Genomic DNA, 13,619 nt, shown 5'->3' on the forward strand with positions numbered 1-13,619 from the left:
GGGCAACAAATATTTTATAATAGCCGCATTGCGTATCGTTTAAACTCGAATATAATCTTTTAAATGCTTGTTTCTGTAGCCAAATGGGAAGTTAAATTGGCAATTTAATTTAAGGGCAGTTATAACACCCTGCAGCAATTCATTATTTTGAACCCACAAACTTGAAAATTGATTTTATTTAATATTTATTAATGGGCCAAGACGGCGAAAAATTAGGGCAACAAATATTTTATAAAGGCCGCATTGCAAATCGTTTGACCTCAAGTATATTCTTTTAAATGCTTGTTATTGTAGCTTAATAGGGAAATTAAATTGACAATTATTGTATCAATATTTGAAGAGCAATTATAACACCCTTTACCAATTCATTTTTTGACCCCAGAAATAAATATACCTTTTTTATGGCACATTCTTTGGCTTCTCACGCGCTGCTCATTTATTATGATGTTTTTCAGTTATCTGACACTTTTTGCAAATAAAATCAAACAGATAAATTAAATTTGCCACAGACTTTTGGCTGTCGTTTTTTGTATATTTTTTTGTCGTTTCCATAAAGTTCGACTTTGATTGCATTCGTGGCACCATGTCTCACGCCGGAAAATCGCATAAAAAGGCAAAATATATGCATTTGAACGAATACTTTTATTGGCGGTTACCTTTGGCTCGCTGTGTGGTCGTTTAATTGAATAATTATATATACACATGCCCACGTACATACATATGTATATGCCTATAATTTTTTTGCTACTCGGCTTGTATTGATTCGCATAGCTTGTAAATCAATTGCCATTACATGTGCATCGCATCCGCTGGCTGGCATGCAAATGTAACAAATGGCCAAAACGACGATGCGCCTTGACAAACTCAATAAAGGCCCACTTCCCACAGTTAAGAGTTGTCAAAGCTCGACAAATGGAAAAAGAAAAACAAAAACATTGAATGCATAAATAAATAATTGTGCAGCGGCTTGGCGTTAATTGCACTTTAAAAAGTCCCAAACAAGTGCCGAAATGGTAAATGCAATTTATTGCCGTCGGCAATTGGCAGCTAACGAGTGCTTCAAATTGAACACGGATGCACTAATTAGAATTTTTGGTCAAAACAATTAGCAATTTAAGCAGAATTATTTCAATTTACCGAAAAAAATTACCCGAAAAGTTGTATTTAATTTCCGCTGATAGAATTGGCAGCCGATGAATGCGAAACTTATTACTCATGCTCCCCAAAAAGCCAATGGGCATTGATTGAGTTGCCGTGGACCAAGTTTACTTTTAATAATGCGCGAAAATCGAGTTTCGTGTCACTCATTCTGACTTGCAAGATCTTAAGAACCTTTTGCACGGCTCTACATATTTCTCATCGGCTTTATGGCAAAAATGGAAAAAATGAAAAAAAAATTGGAAGTAATGTGTAATGCTTTATTAAGTGTGAGTCACTTGATTTCCACTTTTGTGCAACTCATGTGAAATAATTAATGTAAGCAGAGCCAAGAGCACACGCCTTGACCAACATAAATTTCATAATTCTTCATTAGTTAAACCATCATCTACAAATTAGTCAGAGTTTAATGGTTTCCCTCTGCGGACACACCTCTTTAAATTTAATTGCTAAACTTAGTGGGCGCATCGTAACCTTTATGCGTTTAGTTGTTTAAAACCGCTATTTTTCTGCCGAGCAGGTCAAAGTTAACTAACGAGTCGAGTTTTGCGGTTTTAATTGTGCCAAGTAACGCGGCCACCTCGATTGTAGTTGTTGTTCTTGCGGCAACTCTCATTGTTGCGGTCTGTGGGTAAATTTTAGAAAGGTTAAGTACCCGGTTACAGACAGCAAATTAAATAATTATAAGCGGCTGTTACAAAGCCGGAGTTATGGGCCCTTTGCAGAAGGACAGCTGATATGCACAACTTTTGGGCAGAAGACACTTCCCCAGTACTCTGAAAGTGCACTGTGAAAAGCACTTGAATATTTCTTTATTTTCAGCCATGCAGTTTTTCCATTTATATGGCTCATAAATATTATTTTAGAGGTCCGCACAAATGAAGTATCTGTTAATGTTTTGTTAAACTTCCACAGTAAAATAAATTATTCCTCTTAAAAGTTACTTCTTTAAACATGGCTTAAATGCGTTACAACCTTAAGCCATTCGCTACATCTTTACATCGGTTCGACAAAAGTCGGCCGAAACCGAAAAGTTCAAAAAACGTGAGACAAAAGTGGCGGCAACAAAGGCAGCAGAAGCATTCATTTGGAGATTCAACTTTGCCTGAGTTTGCATTTTAAAGCCGTTGCTGCTGACCTTGGACTGCATAAATCGAATTGGAGCAGGTCGTTGACGAAGCTGGTGTTTTTTTCTTTTATTTTCTGAATGGTTTTTTCTTTTGGGAATGCGATGCCCTGCATTATCTGGGCATCCTTGAGCTGGTTGAGTGGGAAATCCCCACAGCATCTACTTCAGCCCGTGGCATTTTAATGTGAAGGAGGCCAATGGCCTGCGGTTACCTGTGCTCCTTGAAGTTCTTCCACGGACCGCAGCTGCTTTTATTCCGACGAGAAACCACGGATTGCAGGAACTGTGGCAACAGTCTGTTATTGATTTTCCTTGTAATTTGTATTTTCCCCCTCAATTTTTGTTGTTTTGTTATTTTTTGCTGACTAACTTTTGGCTTTGCGGCTGGCAAAAGTCAACAGAAACGTAAAGAACACGTTTGCTTTTAGTTAACCTGTTTTGGCAATGCCCAAAGATTGCGATTGAGCAAAGATTGAGCGGACACAGATACGAATACCGATACAGATACACCGAAGTACACACACACAGATACCGCTGACTAGACGAAGCGTGGTTGTTGTTTTGAATTTTTGTTTTACTTGCACAATTAGCCAACTGAAAAATTACCACACTGAGATGGATTTGAAAGCTGCACTGCACAATAATCGCCGCTAAAGTTGGCTCATTCACAATTGGCTTGCAAAAACACCACGATCTGCAAATTGCTCTGATTTATGTCAAAGCGAAAAACTCGCGCGCAAAACCACACTTAAAGTATCTTAACACTCAGCTCAGGTTCTCGGCTTGGTTTGCTCAAGCGTTTCCGCGTTTTGCTTCTCGACTCGCCGACGACGTGAATTCAACTGATCACAACTCTCAACACCACCGACTTCGTAGCGCTGACAGATCGCCCAATTCGTAAATAGCATCGGCCTTATCGACGGCAGCGTCGGCAGCGACGTCTCTTGCTTAAAGCCGCGTTTATGAAGCCGTCTAAACGACGCGTCTAAAAGATCAAAAATAGCAAGTGGAGTGCTTCGACTTCTGTGGCCGCCACTCTCTTCCCACTTGACTAGCACAGGTGGGAACAGATCGGTGTCAAGGTGGTAGTCTTTGCTAAGCTAAGCTTACAGCAGATCATTTGGCAACCGAGCTTTGATCGTGCTAAGTGGTTCCTGTCCTGGCTAACATACATATACTAGTATGCATTTGTACTATTTGCCCACATTATTGAGCCAAATAAATACATTAAACCAATTTAAAATGTTCTATTTAAATTGATTTTTTTTAGTAAGTTGTATAACTTAAACTACCATTTCCTTAATGCAACCAGCCTGCAAAAAAAGGACTTGCCCATACGAAAACTTAATAAAAGATTATCATTTATAGTGCATTGTGCCGTAACAAAAACACACGAGCCCCAGCGATAATAGCAACAATGCCGTCGGCCAAATGCGACCTCCGACCTCAGAGTTGGCTTATGTGCGTTGGGCACGCAAATCGGTTATTAGCCATAATGCATACGTATTTTATACACACACACACACACACATTTATATCGCACATTTTCGATGGTGCATTACTGCGGTTGTCTGATTGTAGCGCCCGATCCCACCCACGGCCCCTTTGTTTGGGCCTGGACTCAAAGATAAGCGGCCCCCGGGCTCATTTGTACTAAATAACTGGAACAACAATACAAAAAAAAATAAGCAGACGGACGACTGGCAATCAAACTGTCTATTAGTTATTGTTGTTTGATTTGCAAAGCGTTTGTCATTTGTTAAATAAATTGATGGCCATTGCGGGCCGCATGGCAAATAGCAAGTAAATACGAAATACGAAAAGGGACACAAGTGGCTGAAATATCCGCAAAAGCTAATATTGAGCCTATGATTTAAGGCAGGCCCGAAAATGGCACTGGAATCTGGAGGCCAGCGACCATTGTTCGCAGTTGGGATGAAACTTTAAACTGGAGGGCTGTCAGAAGGCCTCAAAAGCAGCGGCAGTTAAGCATGACAAAACGCCGGGGAATCTCGGGAGGACACCCCACTCCATTATCCTTCCGAAATCATCAGCTGTCAGTGCAGTGAGTTGAGACTTCAGCCACCAAAAAACGAGTCTGCAGTGTCACTGAATGCGAAAGGAGCCCGCGCGAGGGCACAAGAGACTGAAATGACATTGACATTTTGAATAATGACGCAACACTACTTGAATGGGAGCTGCACGAATAAAAATTAAGTGGTTTATTTAAATCTGTGTATTTGACGAACATAATTAGATATGTTTATAAGAAATTCTAAGTAATGTAATACTTCTTTCTGCTAAATCACTGTGGATATACTTGAAAGTATTGAAGGCATATCCTTGATGAACAGTTAATTTTTAGTCGTGTATCGACAGTTTTCCCAGGACACAGGCCACCAACGGAGTTTCCAATTGGACTGCCCAGTGGGAGAAGCTCGCCAGACTGCTGGCAGAGATTAGCTGCAAGTTTTGAAGGATGTTCCGGTGCCGTCTTACGCGAAGGATCCATCTGGAATCTGAAATCCCGGCTGCTCCCAGCTGCTTCCAACTGCTCTTTCTACGGCCAATTGCGAATTGGCTGAAGTTGTCTTGGGCTCGTGCCCAACGAGCGGGCATGGCTCCTAATGAACAGTGTCTAGTGCATTTCGCTGGGGGAAAGAATGTCATTAGAGCCACCAGCCCGGGCACACCTCTTAAATGGCCAAATGCCGTAGCAAAGCCCCGGCGAAGACGATGCCAAGTGGCCATAATCACAGAGGTGCAATTTGCAGCGAGCAAAAGAAGGAATAAATTCGCGCACAAAGTGCCAAGTGGAAAGCACAAACAAAACAGCAATAAGGATACGAATAAGAATAAGCAGCAAACGGGGGAAATAGTTGGAAAAACTAAAATTAAACTGGCTCTGCAACTGCACACTGTGCAGCACTGTTTAATATAATTTCCATTTTACGCTTTTTGTAGCCGCAGCAACATTTAGCTTTAAGGCCGAGTGTTGAAAAAACAACTTGAGATTGTAATTAGTTTTTGTTGCTTCTGGGTTTAACTGGAGGGAAACTTTCAAATTGAACCAAAGACGCCAAAGACGGCAAAGGGATGGAATATTTTGCGGTCCCAACTTTTACACACTGGTCCTACCAAATTGCAAATATGTCTGCGAAAAATCTCATTAAGTATACGAAATGTGGTACGCGCCATGTCGCCGAGGGAGAGGGCATTAAAATGCAATAAGAAAAACCGAAGGGCGAAACGAAAATGAGAGAAGGAAAGTAAATAAAAATTATGAATGTCGTTTGCCCAGATTTCACTAAGAGACGAAAGGAAAGGAAAAGCGAAAAGTGAAATGGAAAACGGGCAACGGAAAACGGGAAAACCATAGAAAAGAGAGTTGCAAATGACTTAAAGTCCATTGTCCCTCTCGCTCTGGCAACAGGTAACACTGCCTAGATGCTACTGGAAAACTCGGCCACGGACTGGGTCAAGTTTGAGAGGAGTTGGCTTCAGTTGGCCAGTCTCTTCCCGACCACAAAGTTCACTGGGTTATCTAACGAGCAGTTTGAGCCCTTGTCTAGGTCATTTGGCCAGCGATGAGCCTTATAATGCGCTTAATTTGCGTATGATGGGCTTTTGCACAACATTTGCCGCATTTTTCATAGTCCACAACGCCATAATATTTCGGATGTGTAAGGAACACAAATGCCGTAATTTAATCATTGTTTGGAACATGTATTTTTAAAGCCGATAGATGGATATTTGTTTAACTAAAATGCTAAAACCTTTAAGCCAAAGTGATACACCTTGATACAGAAAATCTCACCTTGCCGCCACATTCAATTTCAACGCCAACGCGGTGCCTTGAAATATTTGACTTTATAATTTTCTAATTTCAATGTTTAATTAAACAAACTGGCTCAATTAAAATGGCACAACCCTGCCACATTCAGCAATGGAAAGCGAGAAGCACAACAACCGCGGAAAAAATGGCTGCGGAATTATTTCATTTGCGAAAGTCGCTTTCATTAGACGATTTGCTGGCTGCAGACGTCGACGCTCAAAGTCAAAAACGTTTTAACCTTTTAAGCGCCACAGTAATGCGACCAAAGCTGCCGTTTCGGCTGGTTAAAGGAGTGGCAAAGGGCCGTTGGGCGGTGGGTGGTGTTCGGTGGGCGGTGGGTGCTGGTCGCACAGAAGTAGGGCGCAGGATGCCAAGGACACGATGCGGATGCTGACTCTGATGGGCTCTGGCAACACATTGAGGTTACGCGAAGCGAATGGAGACAGCCAGGCAGCCAGACAGCAGTATCTAGCTCAGATTCAAGCCAAGTCGAGTTGTGACAGGGACTGACTGTGATATTGGGTTTAGCGCAATGCCGCATACTCCGAAGCAATGTAGAGACACATAAACTACAAAATACTACTAGTTTAAAGCGAATTCACGTAGTATTGCGAACCAATACGAATAGAGCAAGTAACAACATCCTAATTTAAGATGCAGGCTTTGCATAGTTTACATCTCAACAAAGCAGACTAGAAATTATAGGAAAGTTCACGGAGTATATATAAATAAGCAGTAAGCCCCCACAAGGACCTCTGTTTGGCCACTGCTAATTATACTTGAAATGCTGGCCTTGCCGTCAGCATCTCAATTGTTTGTCTGACGGTGCCGCGCGCAACATGGCGTATACGTGATGCTATGATAATCATGCTTATTTACAATAAATCTCGACTCCGGCGCTCCGTTCAGAATCCAGCAGTATCCGGGCCAAAGTGAAGTGTTAGGAGCATCAACGCGCTCCGTAGGCCGATGATTTATTTAATGCGTAATCTCTGCCAACGCCTGCCAGGCGAGAGAAGAAGAGAAGAGGGAAATGTTAGGAACATTATGATGACAGCACCTCAAGACTATTATTTTTGCTATTATCGTTATTATACCCCCGAGCTGAGTGCTTTGTTTGGCACCCTTGAAAATAATCAATTAATCGCGCCACTAGCCAGGGCGAAAGTTTTTGAGCACCTCAGCTTAAGTTCCTCTCAGTTCGTCTCAGTTGCCGGGCACTTTTTGAGTCACGTAATTAGCTTAGTCTGGACATCAATCAAAGGATTTTTCAAAGGACGAAAGCAGGAGGAGAGGGGAGTGCAGATGCCAAAGCCCGTCGAGCGGATAAACATAAATCTGCAAAGTGTAAATGACAAAAGTTCGGGACAAGACGCTTCCTTTGGCAGGAGGTTGCTGTAGATTGCGTGTCCTTGGCCACCCTTGTTGTTCTGACTATTATTGCCATTGTCATTATCATTAGAGTGCCACAACAGCCACCAACAATCACAGCTGCTGGTTTGGGGGAAGGGCATCTTCCAGATATACCTACGTCTATATAAAGACTGTGGCAAGTTTTGACAGCTACCTACAAACCAGCCTGAGGACATAAATATTGATTGATTGTTGTCAGGCAGCGGAGTTGTCCCCGATGCCGACTCGTTTACCTTGTGAATGGTACACAGCAGGAAAATGTGGTTTCCAATTTTGTGAATGCAGCACTTGAATGTTGCACACAAATATTTACGCACTTTATAATGTATTAAATATTACTGGTATGAATATTGAATAGTTCCGCCTAATGACTCACAAATCAACATGCTTTTAAGAACCTGCACCGTTTTTATTCCCCGTGCAGCTGTCTGGGATGTCAACAATTGTGGCTTTCGCAGCGGCAATAACAACTGGAAGGGAAAAGCTGCAAATTTATGTTTATTAGCTCGGACAATGTACCAGACAGCTCGAATGCGGAATAAATGCCCCTCTTCCACCTGTTCTGCACTGCTTAATCCCTGCTCGGCTGTGGCTATTATTCATATATGGTTATGTCGAGTGATAAGCGAGTAAATTGCATTCAAGATGTGTCGGCGACAATCATCAATCATCGCATAAATCGTCAAACCGGGACGAGGCAAGAATAGCAAATGCAGGACTCTTTGGACTGGCGATAAATTTTTACGATACTCACTCATATAAATATAGGGAGGACAAAGGACGACAGGCGACGACTGGAAGCTTATGCCGGATGTCGCTTAAATGCAATCAAATTGAAAATCAAACCGATGAAGACATTTGACCACGCCCCCTTTTGTTGCATTAGCCTCAGCATTTAACCCCTCAGTCTGGCTAAAATGGAAAAAGCAGTGGGCCAAAAGGGAAGTACAAAAAAGCAGCGACCGGCGACCAACTCAATGGGATTTACATTTTCCAGCTATTGAACACGGTGGCTGGGTCTTAAAGCATCGGATGGTGAACGGAGTTTCCATCCTGGGCGGCAGCATTGGGGGCAAACCAGTTAAGTCAGCATGTCTCTGGGTCTCTGGCCAAGCGAGCGAACAAAGACCAGGGCAAAAAATGTAAAAACTATTAAGCGGCATTAGCCGCGCGTTGCGCTTTGTATTTTCCAACGCCCCTTCCCTTGCACTTTTTTCTAGATACACTCGTATATATAAATATATATTTCCCCCAGAATTGGGAACCGCCTTTAACCGGATTCAATGCGCTACAAATCACGGACACAGTGTCAGGCATTGTCGACTCCACCAGTTACTCGTTTTCAACTAAATGTTAGGGGAAAAATAGCAAAATAAATAAGCCAAAAATAGACTGCATTATTTTACATAATCATTTAAATTCCCGCATTCATAAATATAATTTTAATTAAATAGTCTTTCTTCCAAGTCCATTTCCTTGCTGTATAAAATGCAATTCAGCTTATTAATAATCTTGTAGAAATATATTGACTTCAGGGTGACTCAGTATTCTCTGTTACCCAATCCAGGCAATTTTTTCAGCTCCTTTTTCCTACGACGCGGCTGCTGATTCCGCCTCTGTTCGTGGTGCTCGCCGTCGAACTTTTTGATCGAATGTCAAGTCATTCAAGTCAATGTCGGTCGCTTGGTTGACTCTGCCATGACCATTCCGCATCCACTTCCACTTGGACACCCCATCCTTTGCAGCTTGCCCCCTCCTTTCCAGCAATTTCCTTCATTCTTTGGCCGCGCGCGAGCATTAAGCTTTTTTTTCGACCAGCATCCGGATATATGTATATATATATGTATATATGGCCATCGACATCCTGGGGAGCAAAATGGACGATGGACGATGGGCGTTGGGCGATGGCCTGTGGACTACGGTTTCAGCTGCTTGCAAATCTAATTTCATATTTTATGAAGTGCCGCACCGTTTGCGGCTGCCCCGCCCCCCGATTTGACGCCTTTTATTTCACCTGTATAAAATGGCTGCTACCTATGCTGCACTGGAAAATCAATTGTTGGGCACATAAATTTGTTAGCACGGAAATTGCACCGTTGGGCAAAATTTATTTTTAAAATGCATTCGCCGAGGAAAGGGAAAAAAGCTAAACCGCAATTGGGTTGGGCACTTCGATTTCAGCATTTTCAACTTCTTCGTGAGAAAAATACAAGGTCTCACCTGAAGTATATGCACTATCCTCAGCATAGGTAAATCGTGTAATATCATAAATCCTTGTGAAAGTCCACAGCATATCATAAATATCCTTAAGCAAACCGAATTAATAAATAAGAACGCTCGACCACACTTATCTGGGCTAATGCGATGCACAAACGCTTGGCAGGTGAAGAAATGGGAAAAATTTGTAGCCAAATGTCTCGGGGTGTGAGCAACAATTTATCTACCGGATAAAGGCAGCAAGTGCGGAGCAGTTGAAAGGTAGCATTAATGTTTTTGCATGACATTCTCCATGGAAGCGCGTCCGAGCGTCCTCTGATGCCAAGGACGAGAGCGGAAACGGAAACGGCAATGGCTACAGCGATGGCGACGACGACGACGACGACTACGACGATGGAGACGAATGCAACTGGCAATGGCGACATTGTTGAGAACATGCACGTGAAACTTGTTACACAAGAACTCCTGGCAAAGGCGAAGGCGAAGGAAGACGAACACTCGGCAGCTGCATTTGCAACGCTTCCAAGGAGCAGCATACAAGAAATCTTAACAAAAGCGGCAATTCATTTTAGCATTCCTCGAATCCAGAAGACGTGCACCTGTCATGTGTGTGTTTTTGTGCGAGATAAGGTGTTGTTTTGGGGTCGGAAGGGAGGTCATCCCGTGTCAAGTGATACTCGTACTTTGGGCAGGCAGCCAAGTGCTTGGCAATATGCTAAAAGGGCAGCTAGCTGTCTGACAAGAGGATGCATTCAGAAAGTTAAGGGCACAAATGAGATAACTGCTGCGAATGGGGGTTGAAGATATCTAAAGAAAAGCGAAACGTTACGCAACGCAGCGAGGGACTTTTCAGCAAATACCTTCAAGGAACGTATTCATTTCTGCTAGGGAAAGCAAATTTAATTTTTGCTCATTTCAATGCTATTGGGTGCAAGTCATTTCTATGACTTTCGAAATAATTAGCTCGGCTGCAGTGATGTCGATATATCATGAAAATGTTATAAAAAATATCATGCATGTTCTTGCTTTATAAAATAAAATACACCCAATGAATTTTTGGCCTTTAATATCGGCATTCATATTCTAACGAGTCTTCTTAAAATTATTAGTTTGCCCCACTGCATTTAAGTGCACCTCCGTGGATCAGAGAGTCTCGAACGCAGCTCCGACGTGACAGCTCCAGCTTGTTTCACTTGCCACTCGGGGAACCAAACAATGTGGAGCATTCAGTCAAAGCATCGCCGAATGGGGGCCATGTGGCACGTGGGCCATTTGGCCACAAAAGCAGCGACGCCTCCTTTTGGCCATCAGTCAGCAACATTGAATTGAAATGCGCAATGTGTGTTCGCGATCGAAAACAAGAACAGCAATTCAGAGCAAATGGGGCACCGTCACTTGCCACACCCCGCTTCCTCTTGCAATGCCCGCCGGGCTGCTTTGCCCCTCATCTGACCGACTGTCAATTGCACAATGGGCTCAGATGACACATGCAACCCCGTTCCGATTTTGCTACTTCTTCCACTACCCGAATTGCGAGTACCGCCGTATAATCGCATAGATGTCAGGCCGCAAAGCCAATGGGTTGGAATTACACACGCATTGACCGAACTAAACGACCCGTAACCCGGCTCCATTTCATGGCCATTGCAGCCGGAATGCTGCCAAAAACTGTTGCAGATCTCCTCCAGCGATTACCGCGGCCAAAGGGACAGCACACAAGGCGAGATGTGGTTATAATTGCTCTGTCAGAGAGTTACAGCTGCAAGATAAGCGGGCAGTGCGACAAGGATATTTCGGGTGATTGTGGGCCAAATTGGGGAGCCAGCACTTTCTTGCTGACTTTCATTTTGCAGGGAATATTTGGCAAAAAATTACTTTAAAAGGAATTTTTCTAGCTAAATTAGGTATGTGCGAAATATTTTCTTTTATATTTAAAACAAGCCACATCCATTGATCTGGTATGTTAATACTTCTTCCACTCTAGAATAGTCATATATAAATATAGGAGACGGGTGCACTAATGGGGCTCTAGTGCTCTGTCGTTTTCACCTGTTCCGAAACTAGTTCGGCTTACTGCTGCTGCAGACCATTTAGGGAATGAGCCATAACGCGACTATTGGCTGAAACAGCCAGTCGGCGGAGACGTCTTCTTGGGAAATGGGGAAATTGGCTCAGACAACTGCACTTGGGATCGTGCAGTGGGTAATTGTGGTGCTCGTATGCACTCAATTTTTGTCACTGGCCCGAGTGTTTTGCCTTTGCATGCATAAGTAGCCATTTAGTGTTGTTATGCTTATTACATGTGCACACACTCAGGGGAACTCACAACAACGAGACCAGAAACCAGACCAGACGAGGAGTCAACAGTCGTCTGGTGTCTCCGGCAGTTAGGCCCATTTCTGAGCAGTCTGCTTAAGTGCTGAGGTGTCTGCGCCAAACTATTACAGCTGGTACACTGAGGAAAAATATCTTTAAAACTGAAAAGAATGTATAAGCCATGTAGGAATCAGCGACAAAAAATTCTTAGCAAGGGATACGTTAGAATGTGGTTCTGGTTTATACTCGCAGATCCTCGATTTGCTATGGAAAAGTGGTGCATACTCGTAATTATATCAGCCAATAAGATAAACTAGCTCTGAACTAAAAAATACATATCTAAAATTAAAATATCTTAAGCTTCTCTGTGTAGATGAATGCACAACTGGGCACATCTACAGTGACAGCCATGGTAGACAATTTGCATTTTTGTGTGCAGCTCATAAACCTTCAACTTTAGCATCGGCAAGGACATTATGCAGGTGTCCTTACATCAGCGTCCATGTGGAGGCTGCTCCTTGATATTTTTATGTGAATTTATGTTTTTGATTAGTGCCGACCTGTCCTGACTTATACATGCAATACAGCAGCTTTAGTTTTGGTCCAAGCTCTAGCGTAGGCATCAAATTTCATTTGCTGTGACTTTAATAAATTTAGCTTGAGTGCAAATACGAAACACACATTTTCCTTGTTCCGGAATTCTTCATAATATATTTTAATAGGAAAACAAGATTTTTCAAAACAGCTAATTACTATGCTTACTACAAATATATACATACAGACAGCATTGCATTTAATGAGGCTGCCAAGTTGAAATTTTTCTGAATCGCCTGCTAGCATTACACATGTTTTCTTTCATGCGAAGTCCTGCTTGAGAAACTCGAGAATCCGGAGTTGGGAACAACTTTAGCAATCTATGACAAGGCTCCCAAGGGCGGCCCATCCTCTGCAGAACTCGTAACGCCAGCTCGTAACCACCCATCCCCTCTTCACCCCGACTCATCTTGTTTATGGGCTCGTAAAGCAGCGCGCCTACTTTGGGCTTATAATTCAGGCCCAAGTCTCGAGACCCCTAGACCCCCAGACCCCCAGTCCCCCAGACCCCAAGACCCCTCATCACGCACTGATTTCACAGATCCCCAGCCAAGGTTGTGCCATGCGGGCTGTCACATTTACATATGGGCTGGGACTTGTGCGAACTTGTTTTCCTTTTTTCAGCTTTTGTTCTGCACGAGCGCTGCAAAGTATGCAATGAAAATGAAATTTATGCATTTTACCTAATAGAAGTGCACAAATGCTGCACATAAACTATTTAAACTGCTTGGCGTGGGTGTTTGCGGCAGAAATTTATTTAAATTCGAGCAAAAAGAACCTCGACAGTACACGCAAAACACACACAAATATTTCAATATTTATTGCCTGGCATAAAAGTCCGGTAAATAATTTAAAATGTCAAATGGCGAAAAACAATCCAGCCAGTCGGCCGAGCTGGCTTAACTGGCGTGCAGGAAATGCCAAAAAATTAAAAACTGCATAAACATTTAAATAGGT

The 13,619-nt window shown here is 42.8% G+C and overlaps 1 protein-coding gene across 1 annotated transcript in view; it reads right to left on the reverse strand.

Annotated features, from left to right (window-relative positions):
- Positions 1–3,119, reverse strand: part of LOC122620153 (ABC transporter G family member 20) — a 45,175-nt gene extending 42,056 nt beyond the window's left edge. Inside the window, exon 1 of the mRNA XM_043797483.1 lies at positions 2,500–3,119. The gene's annotated coding sequence lies outside the window, so the exon portion shown is untranslated. The remainder of the gene's footprint in view (positions 1–2,499) is intronic.
- Positions 3,120–13,619: the final 10,500 nt, after the last annotated feature.

The sequence above is a fragment of the Drosophila teissieri genome, chromosome 3R (genome assembly GCF_016746235.2).
Source record: "Drosophila teissieri strain GT53w chromosome 3R, Prin_Dtei_1.1, whole genome shotgun sequence".
In the NCBI taxonomy this organism is placed as follows: Eukaryota; Metazoa; Arthropoda; class Insecta; order Diptera; family Drosophilidae; genus Drosophila; species Drosophila teissieri.